We start from the raw sequence: 15,917 nt of genomic DNA, 5'->3' as shown, positions 1-15,917 counted from the left end.
TCTCAAGAGAAAGATTTTGAACGAAATGAAAATAAAACCTAAGATTTGTGGGATGCAGCAAAAGCAGTCCTTAGAGGAAAACTTAGAGCATTAAATGCACCTATTAGAAAAGAAGAGGGGTCCCTGTCTGGCTCAATTGGTGAAGCATATGACTCTTGATCTCAGGGTCATGGATTCGAGCCCCATATTGGGCATGGAGCCTACAGAAAAGGAGAGGAGAGGAGAGGGGAGGGGAGGGGAAGGGAGGGGAGGGGAAGGGAGGGGAGGGGAGGGGAAGAAAAGAAAAGGCCTAAAATCAATAATCAAAGCTTCTGCCTTAGGAAACTAGAAAAAGAACAAATTAAATCCAAAGTAATCAGAAGGATTAAAGCAGAAATCAATGAAATTGAAAACAAAATCAGAGAAAAAAAAAAATCAAAGAATGATTTTTTTTTATTAATAAACTTCTAGCCAGGCTAACCAATAAAAGACACAAATTATTACTATCAGAAATGAAAGAGGCCATCACTACAATCCTGGGACATTAAAAGGATAATAAAAGAATATTATGAACAACTATCTCCACAAATCTGATAATCTAGAGGAGACGGAACAATTCCTTGAAAAACAGTCTACCAAAACTGACATAGAAATAATCTGAATAGGCCTATATCTATTAAAGAAATCAAGTCAATTATTAATAGCCTTCCAAAACAGAAAGCACTGGACCCAGATGGTTTGCTGGGGGATTCTATTAAACATTTAAGAAAAGAAATACCAGTTCTCAATCTCTTCCAGAAAATAGATGCTCAGGAAATGCTTCCTAACTCATTTTATGAGACCAAAATTACCCCAATACCAAAACCAGACAAAGACATCGCAAGATAGGGAAACTACAGACCAATATTTATGAACATAGATACAAAAATCCTCAACAAAATTGTAGCAAATAGAATCCAATATTGCATTAAAAGAATTATATACCACAAACAGCTATTCCATGTATGCAAGACTAATTTAATATTCAAAATTCAATTAAAATAATCCATCACATGACAGGCTAAAGAAGAAAAATGACATGAGCATACCAATAGGTGCAGAAAAGGCATTTAAGAAATCTAATATTCATTCATGACAAAAACTCACAGTCAACTAGGAATAGAAGATTCCCGGGGCACCTGGGTGGCTCAGTCAGTTAACCATCCGACTCTTGGTTTCTGCTCAGGTCATGATCTCACATTTCGTGAGTTTGAGCCCCGCATCCAGCTCCATGCTGACAGTGCAGAACCTGCTTGGGATTCTCTCTTTCTCCCTCTCTCTCTGCCCCTCCCCTGCTTGTGCTCTCTCCCTCTCTCTTTCTCTCAAAATAAATAAACTTTAAAAAAAAAAAAAAAAGAATGGAAGAGTACCTCCTCAACTTGATAAATCTACAAATAGACCTACAGCTAACCTCATACTTAATGATGAGAAACTAGATGCTTTCCCCCAAGATCAGCAACAAGGCAAGGATATCCCCTCTCACCACTCCTAGTCAATATGATACTGGAAGTCCTAAGTAATACAATAAGACAATAAAAGGAAATAAAAGGTACAGATTGAGAAGGAAGAAATAAAACTGTATTTATTCACAAATGATATGATCTTTGTAAAAAGCCCTAAAGAATTCACAGAAAAACTCCTGCCACTAAATCAAGCTGTTTTTAGGATACAAGATTAATATACAAAAGTCAATTGCAATGAACAATTTGAAATTAAAAAAAAAATTACATTAGGACCCCCCCCCAATGGAATACTTATGTATATAAATCTAACTGAATATGTACAAGATCTCCAGTGGAGGAAGTCAAAGATCTAAATAAATGGAGAGATATTCCATGTTCATGGATAGAAGGACTCAATATTATTAAAGTGTCAGTTCAACCAAATCAAAATCCTAGCAAGTTATTTTGAGGATATCAACAAACTGATTTTAAAATTTATGTGGAAAGAAGCAAGGGGAGAGCAAGAATAGTCAACACAATATTGAGGGAGAAGAACAAAGTCAGAGGACTGATTCTAACTAACTTCAAGGCTGACTGTAAGTTTTAGTGATCAAGACAGAGTTGTACTGGCTAAAGAAACTAACAAACAAAACAAAACAAAAAAACCATAAAATACATCAGTGGAATAGAGAGCCTAGAAACAGACCCACACAAATTTCGTCAACTGATATTTGGCAAAGAGCAAAGGCAATTCAATACAGAAAGGATGCCCTTTTCAACAGATGGTGCTGGAACAAATGCATATCTACATGGACAAAAATGAACCCAGACACAGATCTTACACTTTTCACAAAAACAATTAACTCAAAATGGATTATAGACCTGAATATGGAACACAAAGCTGCTACAAATCTAGGTGACCTTGCATTTGGCAATGACTTTTCGTTTATTTTCATGTAAGTAATCTCTACACCCAACATGGTGCTCAAACACAACCCCGACATTGAGTCACATGCTCCACCCGCTTAACCAGTCAGGTGCCCCTTGACAATAACTTTTTAGATACAACACTAATAGCACAACTCACGAAAAAAACTGGCAAACTAGGCCTTATCAATAGTAACTTAAAAAAACTTCTGCTCTGTGAAAGGCACTGCTGAAAGAGTAGAAAGACAAGTGACAAACTAGAAGAAAATATTTGCAAACTACACATGTATCCAACACAGGACTTGTATCCAACACACACAACTCTTAAAACAGTAAGAAAACAAACACCCAATTAAAAAGGAAGCAAAAGATCTGAACAGACACTTCACCAAAGAAGACATACAGATGGCAAAGGAACCAATGACAGGATGTTCAACCTCATATGTCACCAAGGAAATGCAAAGTAAAGCAATACTGAGATACCAATACATGCCTATCAGAATGGCCAAGATCCAAAACACTGACAACACCAAACGCTGACAAGGATGTAGAACAACAGGAACTCACTGCTGAAGGGAATGCAAAATGGTACCACCACTTTGGCAGTTTCCCACAAACCTAAATGTACTCATAATTACCAGCCAGCAATCATGCTCCTACTTACCCAAATGAGTTGAAAGCATATGTCCACACAAAAACCTGCAAGTGAATGTTTATAGTGGCTCTATGCATAATTGTCAAAACTGGAAGAAACCAAGATATCCTTCAATGGGTGGAAAAACAGATAAATGGTGGTACCACCTACAATGGGGTGTCAGTCAATGCCAGGAAATGAGCCATCAAGCCACTGAAAGACATGGAAGAGCCTTAAGTGTTATTATCACTAAGTGAAAGAAGCTGATCTGAAAGCCCATAGACTGAGAGATTCCAACTATATGATATTTGGAGAAGGCAACACTGTAGAGGCAGTAAAAAGATTAGTGGTTGCCAGGGGTTCAGGGATAAGGGAAGGAGGGACTCAGGGGGCCCAGGGCATTTCTAGGGCAGTGAAACTATTCTGTAGGATACTGTAGTGATGAATATGTGACATGACGCATTTATCAAAACCCATCGAGTGTACAACATAGCAAACCCTAATGTAAAGTATGGATTTTGGTTAATAATACTGCATCATTATTGGTTCACCAACCATAACAAATGTACCACACCAATGCAAGATGTTAACAAGAGGGGGGGAAGAGGGGAGGCGTATATGGGAATTCCACTTTTTCTCAAACCTAAAAAGTCTGCTAATTTTTATTTTAAGTCCAGGGAGTCAACCTACTATCTCCCCAGTATCTACAAAACCCCTCAGGTAATTTACACATTTCTAGTTCTGTTAGTTACCCCTTATTTGTATCCTGCAGCCTATGGACTAAAGGAAGGTCAGTGAAACACAGGATATCCCTAAATCCAGCCTACTGCCTATTTTTAATAGGGCCCTTGAGCTAAGAATGAATTTTACATTTTTTTTAATGTTTATTTTTGAGGTGGAGGGAGGAACGGAGAGAGAGGGGGCCAGAGGATCCAAAGCAGGCTCTGTGCTGTCAGCACAGAGCTCTATAGGGGGCTTGAACTCACAAACTGTGAGATCATGACCAGAGCCAAAGTCTCAGACATTTAACTAACTGAGCCACCCAGGTGCCCCTAAATTTTACATTTTTAAATGGTTGAAAAAAATATTTCATGATGCATGGAAGTTCTACAAATTTGAGCCACGCTGGCCACCGTTGGTGCCCAGCCATGTTCGTATGTGAACGGTCTGTGGGCAGCAGAGGCAAATCATTGTAACAAACATTTAATAGCTCTCAGATTCTAAAAAACTGACTCATGGCTCATTTGGGGGTGAGGGGGACAGGGTGTTTATAATTTTGTGGTCTCCTTATAGAAAATTTGCTGACCCCCCATACTAAATGGTAAATTTAACCACAGCCTATATACGATAATGAGGAAAAGGGGAAAGAAAACTATTTAAAATATATAAATGGATACATGATATCTCTAACAGTACAGATATAAATATTGGTATAGTCTTATTATACCAGTCAGAAGGCCTTGGCTGACCTTATCGTTCCTTCCCTCCTTCACGGGTGAATTTTAATGACCTAAATAATACCTCATTGAAGCTGATATTTTAAAAGATGGCTCCGCAGGCCACCTATCATCAAGCTACAGGACAACCATCATGTCCCAAGTGTAACCAAACCGAAGTTCATTTGCCTGATAACAGCAAAGCCAATCACTGAGACAGGGAGTGTGCAGCAAGGAAAGTGTTTAAGCGAGAGGCAGCCCAACGAAGGACCAGAGGGCAAGGTTCCGCTCTGCCTCCCTGGAGGAGGAGGGAGGGTATTTAAGGGCAAACAGAAAGGTCTTGGTAAAGGGTTGCACCTATGCTTATTAATGCTGTTGGTTACGGGTTTCAATCCCCACTGTCTTTTGATCATCCCTCACTCATGCGGGAATTGGGACAATGACCACTCTAGTTACTTCCAGCTGAAATGGGGTTAGATCAGGGTTAGAGGAACAGAAACTTTATGTATTTAGAAATATCCTTTGATTTCTTGGGACCAGCTTCCCAAAATAGTAGTTTCAGTTCCATCACTAGTCCAAGCAGGATCCTTTTTGATGTTCTCCTTGACAGGGTGCCGGGAAACTGTGGATTCTTGTGGAACCAGCTCAATGTGGTGGTGAATCCACTTAATTCTCCTTAAGCTCACTGAAGAATGGGGGGTCAACAGCACCTCATAAGAGGTCCCGTCCAGTGAGGTTGGATTGGTACTCCAGGTGCCTGCTCTCCCAGGTGTTCAGTGACACCAGTCTCCAGCATGTTCAGGCAGTGTAAGGGCACATCTGGGACAGGGGGGTACATCAACCTGCCAGAAGCAAACTTAGAGTATTTCCCAATGGTTGAATGTACCTGATAGGATCCGATTTCCTAATGCGAGCCCCATCAGGAACTCCTAAGTCATGAAAAGAGTATAGAAAGTGTCTTCTATATAATATTTTATAACAGGCTTACACCATACTTACTTCTAGAGGTTACTCTTACCCAAAGCAGGGCAACCAGCAAAGCTCTTTCCCAAGTGGTTTCTTGGCAAATTTTTGCCAAAGTCGTTTTTTTTTTTTTAATTTTTTTTTTAAGTTTACTTATTTGAGAGAGACAGAATAGCACGAGCGGGGGAGGGAGACAGAGAATCCCAAGCAGGCTCCATGCTGTCAGCCCGGAGCCCGACGTGGGCCTTGAACTCACCAAACTACGAGATCATGACCTGAGCTGAAACCAAGAGTTGGATGCTTAACCGACTGAGCCATCCAGGCTCCCCTTGCCAAAGTTCTTTTAAGTACAGGGTTCATTTTTTCCAGGGAGCATGTGATTTCCACTGAATGGCCAAGGCATTGGACACTTAGTGTGACTTTCACCATACATGCCACTCCCTTGTCACTCTGAATTGTTAGTGGCAATCCAAATGTAGGAATTATTTCATTTAAAAGTGTTTCGACAGCTTCCGAGGCCTCCTCTGGATGCATAGAGAAGCTTCAACCCAACCTGTAAAGGTGTCTATAGGAATTAGCAAATAGGTCTCAACACGGGCCGTTGTGACAGTTTCTCTGGAGTTTACCTCAAGTCGTCTGGCTTCAGTCTGCAGGGCTTCAGGAAAAAGGGCAGTTTCAGTTCCCAGTGATGCCACGTCAAGAGAATGGAAGAAGACTGGACACCTCAGTTTGGAGAGTCATAGCCAGATATTCGAGGAAACCAGAATTCAGAGTCCAGCCCAGCTTCATAGGCAAACAACACTCAGTTGATCGAACATCTACTAAGGTATGTTACTGACACATAATTTCTCTAAAATCACCCTCATTTCCAAAGATGGGCAAATTAAGACGAATTTATTTTGTCCAGCTTTACCAAAGTCGGCCTAATTATTTACATAAGGGTGGCGAGAATGTGACTGGCCATATCGGGGGTTTTTGTCTTTTATTTTGTTTTCCTCTGCTTGGCTGGAACTTTTCAGCCTCTTTTCAGCTTTGCTGGAACTTAACAGCCTCTCAAGGCCAAACAGCCAAGCCAAATACTTGCCCTCAGAGTCTGCCTGCAATGCCTATAGTTTCAGATGAAGTCCTCTCTTCTGAAGGTTCCCAAAGTATCCTGAGGTCCCCGTACCCGCTAAGAAGTGACCTTCTTTACTCGCCTGATAAGGCTACCAGCAACCCTGTAAGCAAAAGCTACCCGGCCAATTTTTCCAAAGGGTTCATTGGTGCCATCAAGTCACCCTTAGTTCCTGAGAGCTGCCTGTCATATGTGAGTCTCCACATGTCTGTCTCAAATAGGACATTCCAGCCAAAGTCTTGGTAATCTAACGTTTCCAACTGTCTTGTCAGAAGGAGAACAGGGCCTTATTGAACTTATGTAAATACTTCTGTTGCCATGAGAATATAAGAATATGCACTGAGAGTTTCTGAATTTTGGAGGGATGGAGTAGGGAGGAAAATATTTATATTTTATGTTTGTTTACAAAGGAATATTGTACCAATTTCTGTAAGTCATAGATAGCTTAAAACAAAAAATTTTTTTCTTAAATCTGGAAGAGCAAACATTAGAGAACCAGCAATGTTTCAAACAAGAATCATAAAAAAATATAAATCAACACCTTTCCCTATTACATTACTTTTGGGGTATCATCTTCCAGAAGTTGGGGGGGGCGCTTATTTTTTTCCAGTTCTTCAATAATTAATTCTTTTTAGGACCTCCCAGGAGGTCCTAGCTTGGTAGTCCTTTTACACGGTGTACCAGTTTGAAGGTGGTAAACCTTTGGCCTTTTTTTTTTAAGTTTTTTTTTTTTTAATTTATTTATTTTGAGAGAGAGAGAGGGAGGGAGAGTGAGGGAAGGGCAGAGAGAGAACCCCAAGCAGGCTCTGCACTGCTGGCATAGAACCTGATGTAGACAAATCAGAGACTCCAGCTGCCTCGTAGTGACTGGTGAGCCATCTAACCACTGGCTCTGTTTCCAGAGCTCAAGGTAAAAGTCTTGAGGAATTCGAGCAGCATCTGGGGATCGCCTCAGACGGACATACCGCAGAGCATAGCCAGTGTACCTTCTCCACAGCTGGTGGGGGATTGTATCCAGTGTTCCTCCAGGAAGCACCTTTAATCTTCCTGATAATGTTGTATCAGAAGCCACTTCAAGGGGGCGCCCGGGTGGCTCAGTCTCTTGAGCATCTGACTTCCACTCAGGTCATGATCTTGGTTGGGTTGAAGCCCTGTGTCGTGCTCCACGCTGACAGCGAGGAACCTGCTTCTGATTTTGCCTCCCTCTATCTGCGCCCCTTCCCTGCTCGCTCACATTCTCTCTCTCTCTCAAGAATAAACAAACATTAAAATAAAAAAAAAGAATGAATGAATGAAACCCCTTCAAGTACAGAAGTATTTGAATCTGGACCATTCAAATGACCATGGTTCTCTGCTTTCCAGCTCTTAGCATAGTAAATCACACGTTCAGACAGTAAATGGGCATGTCTCTCACTTCTAGTGTAACAACAGAAAGACCAAGTCAAATCTGGACTGCAAGGCTCTCTCCCTTTTTAAATCCTCAGAAGTTGGGGCACCTGGGTGACTGAGTCGGGTAAGCATCCAACTCTTGGTTTCGGCTTAGGTCATGATCTCACAGTTCGTGAGACCAAGGCCCACATCAGCCTCTGCCTGACAAGTGCGGAGCCTGCTTGGGATTCTCTGCTCCCTCTTTCTCTCTGCCCCACCCTCACTCGCGATCTCTCTTGAGAAAATAAATAAACTTAATTTTAAAAATTCTCAGAGGCAGTTTGTTTTTATTTATTTTTGAGGAAACTCTACACCCGATGTGGGGCTTGAACTCATGACCCCGAGATCCAGAGTCGCATGCTTTTCCGACCGAGCCAGCCAGGCACCCTCCAGCCAGGCTTGCAGCAGAATCCTGGAAGTTCTGGCAGGGAGGCTACAAACCACACCTGCCTCCACACTTTGCTGCTCCATAATCTAACAAGGTTTCATGTTGATTACCTATCTTGTCAAATTCATCTATTCCACAAATACGTTGATCGCCAAACACCAGGGCACCAGCTTCCGAAGCAACATCTCCAGAATAACTAGCTGTTCAAAGAGTTACAGTCAAACACACCGCATGGAGTAATGCCGAGTACTGCCTGTAGCACTGGGCACTTTCCCAAGCCTGAATCTCCAACAACAAGGACACATGGGTCTCTTCAAATGGGCATTCTGTTTTTGTCATCTGCATATTTTGGGCTGCCCCCAAAGGGTGCTAATGCCAAACCTGTTTAACAAGTTCATGAGCAAAAAGGACATGGCGAAGCGAGCTGACAATGAGTTTAAACAGGTTTTTAGCTTCAGTCTCTTGGATGGCAAATGCTCCATGCTGACAAACATCCTTGGAAGCCTTTGTTTTGTCTTTCGCTCTTGCTAACAAAATTTCCTCCAATGTACAAAAGGAACATGCATTTGTCATTATTTCAAGAACCTTCTTAGCATTTGAGACTTTGATCAAACAACTCACCTTCCTCAGTTCACCCAGTCCCCTCTTATTATTCTGTCCGAATGCAGTCTTCCCATTAGTTCCACAAATTGTCAGAGAGCTGTATTTCTCAAGAGTCCTCTCTATGAATCTCCTTAAAGCTGAAACACTTTTGCAAGAGCATCAGAGCCAAACAACGACCACAAATGACAAAGGAGTCAACACTGACGGTGGCTAAAGATCTGGTTAGAGTTCATTATGATGCAAATGATAAGGAACTTTGGGTACTTCTGTGACACACAACACTTTAATCATTAGAATTACAAGTGATGACATTAAACCAGGGCATATCAAAACCTTAGGAATTTCTGGAACAGTTAGAGCATTCACCCATGCAATATCACCTCTGAAGGTCGATCATCACTTATTTGACGATGCTGCCCATATAATTTGACATACCAAATAAGCCTAATTAGTAAAGAAAATGAGACACTTCATTTAGAAGTTAAATTTTAGGAAATCTGTCAGAAATCTCAGAATGTTTTAAAGCACAGGACTGAATAGGATTACGGATCATTACAAAACTTAATAATCTTAATTATCTATTTAGCTACAGTGGCATTAAGAGATTCAAAGGCAAACACAGAGAGTTATATAGTTGTTAGCAAAACTTAGCTCTTTTAATATTGAGAAGATTCAACTTTAAGTAATCAAAGACCCTAGGGCAAAACACAGAAAACTTTTTCTAGGAAGATTACATTAAAAGTAAAGAGAAACCTTTGTTTACAATTTATTACGAGTAGACCAATAGCTAAGAAAAATATCATTTTTTTAAAGATTTTATTTTTAAGTAATCTCTACACCCAATGTGAGCCTTGAACTCATGACCCTGAGATCAAGAGTCTCATGTCCCACTGACTGAGCCAGCCAGGTGCCCCAAAAACTATCATTTTAACAGAGAGAGAGAAAAAAAATTCCAGTCTTATCCTGGTGTATTTCTGATATTAAACCTCATCCCTTCCAACAAGATGAATTTTTTAAAAATACGTTTGTTTTAAAGTAAACTCTACTTTAAGTAAACGTGGGGCTCAAACTCATGACCCTGAGATCAAGAATCTCATGCTCCACCAACTGAGCCAGCCAGGCACTTCCAACAATAAGATGAAGCTTTAAAAAATGTATGCAGTCCCTCCTTTTTCCTACCCTGTCACCCCCCATGTTGATATATGCTTACTGGGACTAGGATACACAGGGCGCTGTGTGGATCTGAGTTGTGCGTGTTGGGACGTGCTGACCAGAATCTCCACCAGGAACGAAGAAGGGCTTTCAGCTGTGGGGACGCGGCCAGCAATCTCAGCAGTCAGGCGCCATCAGGGATGGACTTGACTGAAGAAAGCTGCCTTGCCAAGGTCATGTCCTCTTCTTCGGTGGTCACATCCAATGACTATCCAATAGGAGAGTATAAAATTCCAGCTCTTTGCCCCCACTTAAGATGGTTCTGAAGGAGAATCCAACTTTTGGAGCCAATTTCAGGGAATCAGCTGAAGCTTCTGCTGGTGTATCACCTCTCAACGTCTACCTGGTGCTGCTTTCTTCCTCACCTTTCCCTTCCCTTCCCTTCCCTTCCCTGATCACTCCTTAATAAGCTTTATAGACTCCATAACCTTTCTCAGTCCCAACCGCAACAACATTCTTCAGAGACGCCCTTCTCACAAACCTTTTACAACTGTGCTTTTGACATTCAGATTTTGTCCTAAGTCTTCCCTCTTGAAATAACCGATCTCACTTTCCTTTTTCTTCTTGTTTTAATGTTATTTTTGAGAGAGAGAGAGAGAGAGAGAGAGATACAGAATGCAAGCAGGGGAGGGGCAGAGAGAGAGGGAGACACAGAATCCGAAGCAGGCTCCAGGCTCTGAGCCATCAGCACAGAGCCCGATGCTGGACTTGAACTCATGAACCATGAGATCATAACCTGAGCTGAAGTTGGACGCTTAACCGACTGAGCCACCCAGGCACCCCGAGTTGTTTCCCTTATTATTTCTGTAATCATGATTATATCTATTCTTAACTCTTAAAAACCTTAGTTTCTAGTGAAAAGTAGTCATTGTGAACTGTTTGTTGTTATAGTAGGATTTCTGTAACAGGAGCAAGAAGGAGATAAACCTGTTTAGTAATTATTTACATCTGTTTATTTGTTCTCAGTAATCATGTTTGGATTACCCCTAAGACTTTAAGGAGGCATCAAAGTTGTAAGGTTCTTTTCCCCTTTTTCTAACAAATTTGGCAATAGAGATAACCTGAACCTGCCTGACTTGCAGTAAACACAGTAGAACAGAAGTTCTGCATCTAGTGCTAACTCTAAAAAGATGTTTTCATTAAACCAACAACCCTAAATTAGCTCTAATGTCAAATATTTCCCCAAATCATGTGAACTTGAGTCTTAGAATACCCAGTTCTTACAAGCACTTGCCTTTATTTTTTTTTTAAGTTTGTTTACTTACTTTGAGAGAGAGAGAGTGCACAGGAAGGGGCAGAGAGAGAGGGAGAGAGAATCCCAAGCAGGCTCCGCACTGTCAGCACAGAGCCCAACGCAGGGCTCGAAACTACGCACTGTGAAATCATGACCTGAGCCCAAATCAGGAGTCGGATGCTTAACTGACTGAGCCACCCAGGTGCCCCTAGCAAGCACTTGCCTTTAAATCAACTAAATAGAGCTCTTTTACAAATTAATTTTAACACCACCACCCAGAGGTAGAGAAGACAGCTCACATTTACAGCATACATGGATACAAATACACAAGATCCAAATAAAAATTTAAACGCCAAATTTTCTTTTCTTTTTTAAAGTTTATTCACTTATTATTTCTGAGAGAGAGAGCGAGAGAGAGCACGAGCGCGCACAAGCCGGAGCAGGGCAGAGAGGGAGACACAGAATCCGAAGCAGGCTCCAGGCTCTGAGCTGTCAGCACAGGGCCCGATGAGGGGCTCGAACTCACCAACTGCGAGATCATGACCTGAGCCGAAGTCGGACGCTCAACCGACTGAGCCACGCAGGCGCCCCTAAAGGCCAAATTTTCAAATATCATAGTCTATGGATCCACTCATTGGTCATTTTTCTCCAGAGTCTAACGAACACTGTGGCCAAGCAGTGCTGCAAAAGGAGACTGCCCAGTGTTGGAGAACACAGCCCGGAAGGGCTGCATTCAGGAATCAAACTTCATTTCCCACTTCCCAGCGAGAACACAGCCGCTTTTATCCAAAGATACCAACAGCTGCAGCAACGGACAAACCACATGAAGCCCAGGGTGCCTCTGCGAACGTTGGTTCCTCCCCCAGAAGTCGGGACCTCACCAACTGAACCGAACGGCCTTCTAGTCAGTATTTTCTCAAGCGAAGGAGGTTAAGGGACCGAAAACCCCCTAATTACAGGCAACCAAAGGGGAGGAAGAAATAAGCTCAGGGGCCGTCACACAAGAAGTGCTCACCAAGGGATGTCTGTCCACGCTGAAACCACAAACTGTGTCCCTAGGCGCTGCAGGGTGGTGGCTCCCGCATCGGAGCAGAGCCCTGGGGACAGTCCCAGGACAGAGCGTAGGTGGCTGCTTGGACTGTCACTGCACTCCCCTTGGTTCTCCTCCCAGCGGCCTCCCTGAAGGCCAAGGCAGGGGCGTCTGAGGGCAGGTGGGAAAGGTCAGGACAAAAAGTTGCAGCTGCGCTTACTTGGCCCATGAACCCAGCAATTACTGGTTTCACTTGTGCGTGGGGTGTCCTTTCAGTCTCTGTGGGAGCTGGAGGACCTGTCCGGACAGCGGGCCAGAGTCCAGGCCGCTCAAGAGGGCCGGGCAGCAAACTCCCAGGGCGGTAGAGGGAGGACTTCGTTCCCTCAGCTTCAGCTAAGGGAGCATGGCGCTGCCTCCCCGCCGAGACGCCCTGCGGCCCAACTGAGGAGCACCCCCATCCCGGGCCCCAAGTAGACTAGAGAGGCAGGGAGGAAGGCGGCCAAACACTGACAAATTCCTCCCACACATTTGCAAAATCCTCCTCACGTCTTGAGGAGGATTCGAAGGTGAACCAGAGATGAACCAGACACGGAAGAATCTTTAAGAGGCTAGAACCCACGAACAGCAAGATCATGACCTGAGCCAAAGTCGGATGCTTAACTGACTGAGCCACCCAGGTGCCCCAATGTAATCAAATTTAAAAATCATTCAAAGCTGTTCCTCTTCCCACCAAAGGTGCTTATTTTCCAATAGTAGAAAAAATTCACTTTCTTAAAGTTTTTTTTAGTTAACTTTTATTACTGTTATCATTATTTATTTATTTTTGAGAGAGAGAGCACAAGCAGGGAAGGGGCAGAGAAGGAGAGACAGAATCCAAAGCAGGCTTCACGCCATCAGCACAGAGCCCGATGTGGGGCTCCAACTCATGAACTATAAGATCATGACCTCAACTGAGATCAAGACCAACTAAGCTACCCAGGTGCCCCTCAACTGTAGCTGTTTTAAAAAACGAAACTAGGGGCCTCGGTGGCTCAGTTGGTTAAGCGTCCTGACTTCGGCTCAGATCACGATCTCAGGGTTCGTGGGTTCAGGCCCCGTGTGGGGCTCTGTGCTGACAGCTCAGAACCTGGAACCTGCTTTGGATTCTGTTTTCCTCTGTCTACCCCTTCCCTGCTCGTGCTCACTCGCTCTCTCTCTCAAAAATAAATAAACAAACATTAGAAGAAACAAAGAAACTAAACCTATTCTTGGTTGTGTGTGCTTTTGGCCAAAGAGAAAGGGCCACGGGCCTTCTGGGCCTGGGGGCAGTGTTCTGTTTCTTGACTGGTGGAGATTAAATGGGAGTCCATTTCCTGCAAGTTTACTGAGCTGGACATTGGTTTCCTGCCCCTTCCCAGAGGTGTATTAGATTCTCAGTGAGAGTTTCACCAAAAGGCAAGTGGAGATTTAATCAGATTGTATCAGAACCAAAATTCCTTTCTTCCTGTGATAGAACACTTATCCTTAATTCACACTTTCCAGGAACCCCTGGTGTTTCTGAGAGTCTGTCCAGAAACTCAGGGACACTGCTAAAGAAATGCAAATGAGGAACTCCCCCCAACCCCCACGAAGCTTTTGCATTACACCTGGCATCCAATATGGAACCTGTGGGCCAATGACACAGGGAGGGAGGCACCTTCCCTGGAGGTCCCCCTGCGGCCGGCTACCTCCTTGGTCAGTCCCTAACATGAGCTGATACAGACACCACTGGTCTGGCTGCCCTCTACATCTCCAGCATCCCAAGTGGAGGGCGGAGAGGGCACTTGTGAGGGAGCTCTCTGGGCCTCTGATCCCCTTGCAGTGGTGAAATGGTCATCACATAACATCCCAGGCTTGTGGCCGGTGATATAAAGGCAAACTTCTCCAGGCCTGGGCTGGATGCCCAAGCTAGGGGCTGGGCTAGGCAAGCTTGGGGTGCGGAGGGCACAGTAGAGCCCGGGCAAGTAATCCTGGGCCAGAGTTTGGGTTTAGATCAGGCAGTCCTGGGGTCCAGCTCAGCTCTGTCACTTACCATTTTGGGTCTCTGTGCCTCAGTTTCCTGTGCTGCGGATATAGGAGCCCGCGTTTCAGCAGAGCCTGGAACGGGCTCCCACGCCGCCGGGGAAATGTGACTCCACCTTCCACCCCCACCCCTCACCGGGTTTTGTCCCTACAGCTCTGCCACAGTTTTGTGTCGTCCCTTCCCACGCAGCGCGGCTTCCCCAGGGCCGAGTCCTTTTTTTTTTTTTTTTTTTTTTTGAGAGAGAGAGAGAGAGAGGAAACGCAAGCAGGGGAGGGGCAGAGAGAATCCCTAGCAGGCTCCGCACAGCGCAGAACCGGACCTGGGGCTGAAACCCACTAACCGTGAGATCAGGATCCGAGCCGAAGCTGACGCTTCACCAATTTAGCCACCCAAGGCCGAGTCTTTCTATCGGAGGCAACCTACGGTTTGCAAGGAAGCTCATCCTTGAGGCCGGAGGCCGGTGACCCGGGTTCCGGATGAGGCCCCGGGAGGACACGTGCGCCCCCAGGATCTCCCGGAGGGGAGTCGGCTCTCCGCCGGGACCTGCCCCGCTTCTCCGCCGCAAACTCGGCGGCTCTCTGCACCGGCGAGGCGGGCGGGCGCAGGTGCGGAACTTCGCCACCAGGTGGCGCCATCACCGGCCACGGCCCTCCCCCTGCCCGCGGCGCCCGGGCTTCTCCGAGTGCGCTCCTGTCCACTAGCGCCCCGGCTCCTTTGCTGAGTGTCTGGCTGACTTCCCGCCACGCTCCTGCCCTGGGTCTGGGTACCAAGCCCTAGAACTGCAGTCCTGGCTCCCCGAGATGGGGGAGGGCGAACTGAGGTGACTTGACACATCATCAAGCCGGGTGACCATGGGCATGTCACTCACCCCCCGCAGGCCTTCTTCCTTCGTCTTTACAGTTTACAAAGCCCTTTATTCAAGATCTGGAAGCTGGCATTGGACTTCATGGTACCGACAGAACCGGGTCCAGCCCAGGGTTGCAGTGTGGGGGTGAGAGAAACGACCATATGGTCTGAGAGCCTCAGAGTCGCTCTCTGCAGGCCCGGGGGAGGGACTGGGAGATGGAGAGGGCCCCTGTGGGGCTGCTCTGGGCACAATCAAGGGGCGGGAGGTAGCTGGCCAGCATGCTGCCAACTTTTTGGCCCAAGCAAGGGACCTGCCCTGGAGGATTCTCACCTTGAATCCCAGGCTCCGGGGGGAGGGGGGAGGGGGAGGGGGGAGAGGGGCAGCCTCTGCCTCCCCACCCCCACGGCTGGTGGTATGCGGCTTACTGCATCAGCAATACGATTTGTCACCAAATGGAGGCGCCACATCCCCGTGGTATCTTAGTATCTTAGCAAGGACTGCTAGTTGTCTCCCAATACCATTTCCCAGACTCCCTTGGGGCTGGGTGTGGCCCACAACCTCCTTCTGAGGAATGGGAAAGGAACATTCTGGATGTGCACA

At 45.0% G+C, this 15,917-nt stretch overlaps 1 pseudogene; it reads right to left on the bottom strand.

The window, feature by feature from the left end:
* Window positions 1-1,967: 1,967 nt before the first annotated feature.
* LOC128314171 (DNA helicase MCM8-like) lies at window positions 1,968-15,105 on the bottom strand (annotated as a pseudogene).
* Between the last annotated feature and the right edge of the window lie 812 nt (window positions 15,106-15,917).

The sequence above is a fragment of the Acinonyx jubatus genome, chromosome C1 (assembly GCF_027475565.1).
Source record: "Acinonyx jubatus isolate Ajub_Pintada_27869175 chromosome C1, VMU_Ajub_asm_v1.0, whole genome shotgun sequence".
In the NCBI taxonomy this organism is placed as follows: domain Eukaryota; kingdom Metazoa; phylum Chordata; class Mammalia; order Carnivora; family Felidae; genus Acinonyx; species Acinonyx jubatus.
This window is presented reverse-complemented; position numbering and strand designations above follow the sequence as displayed.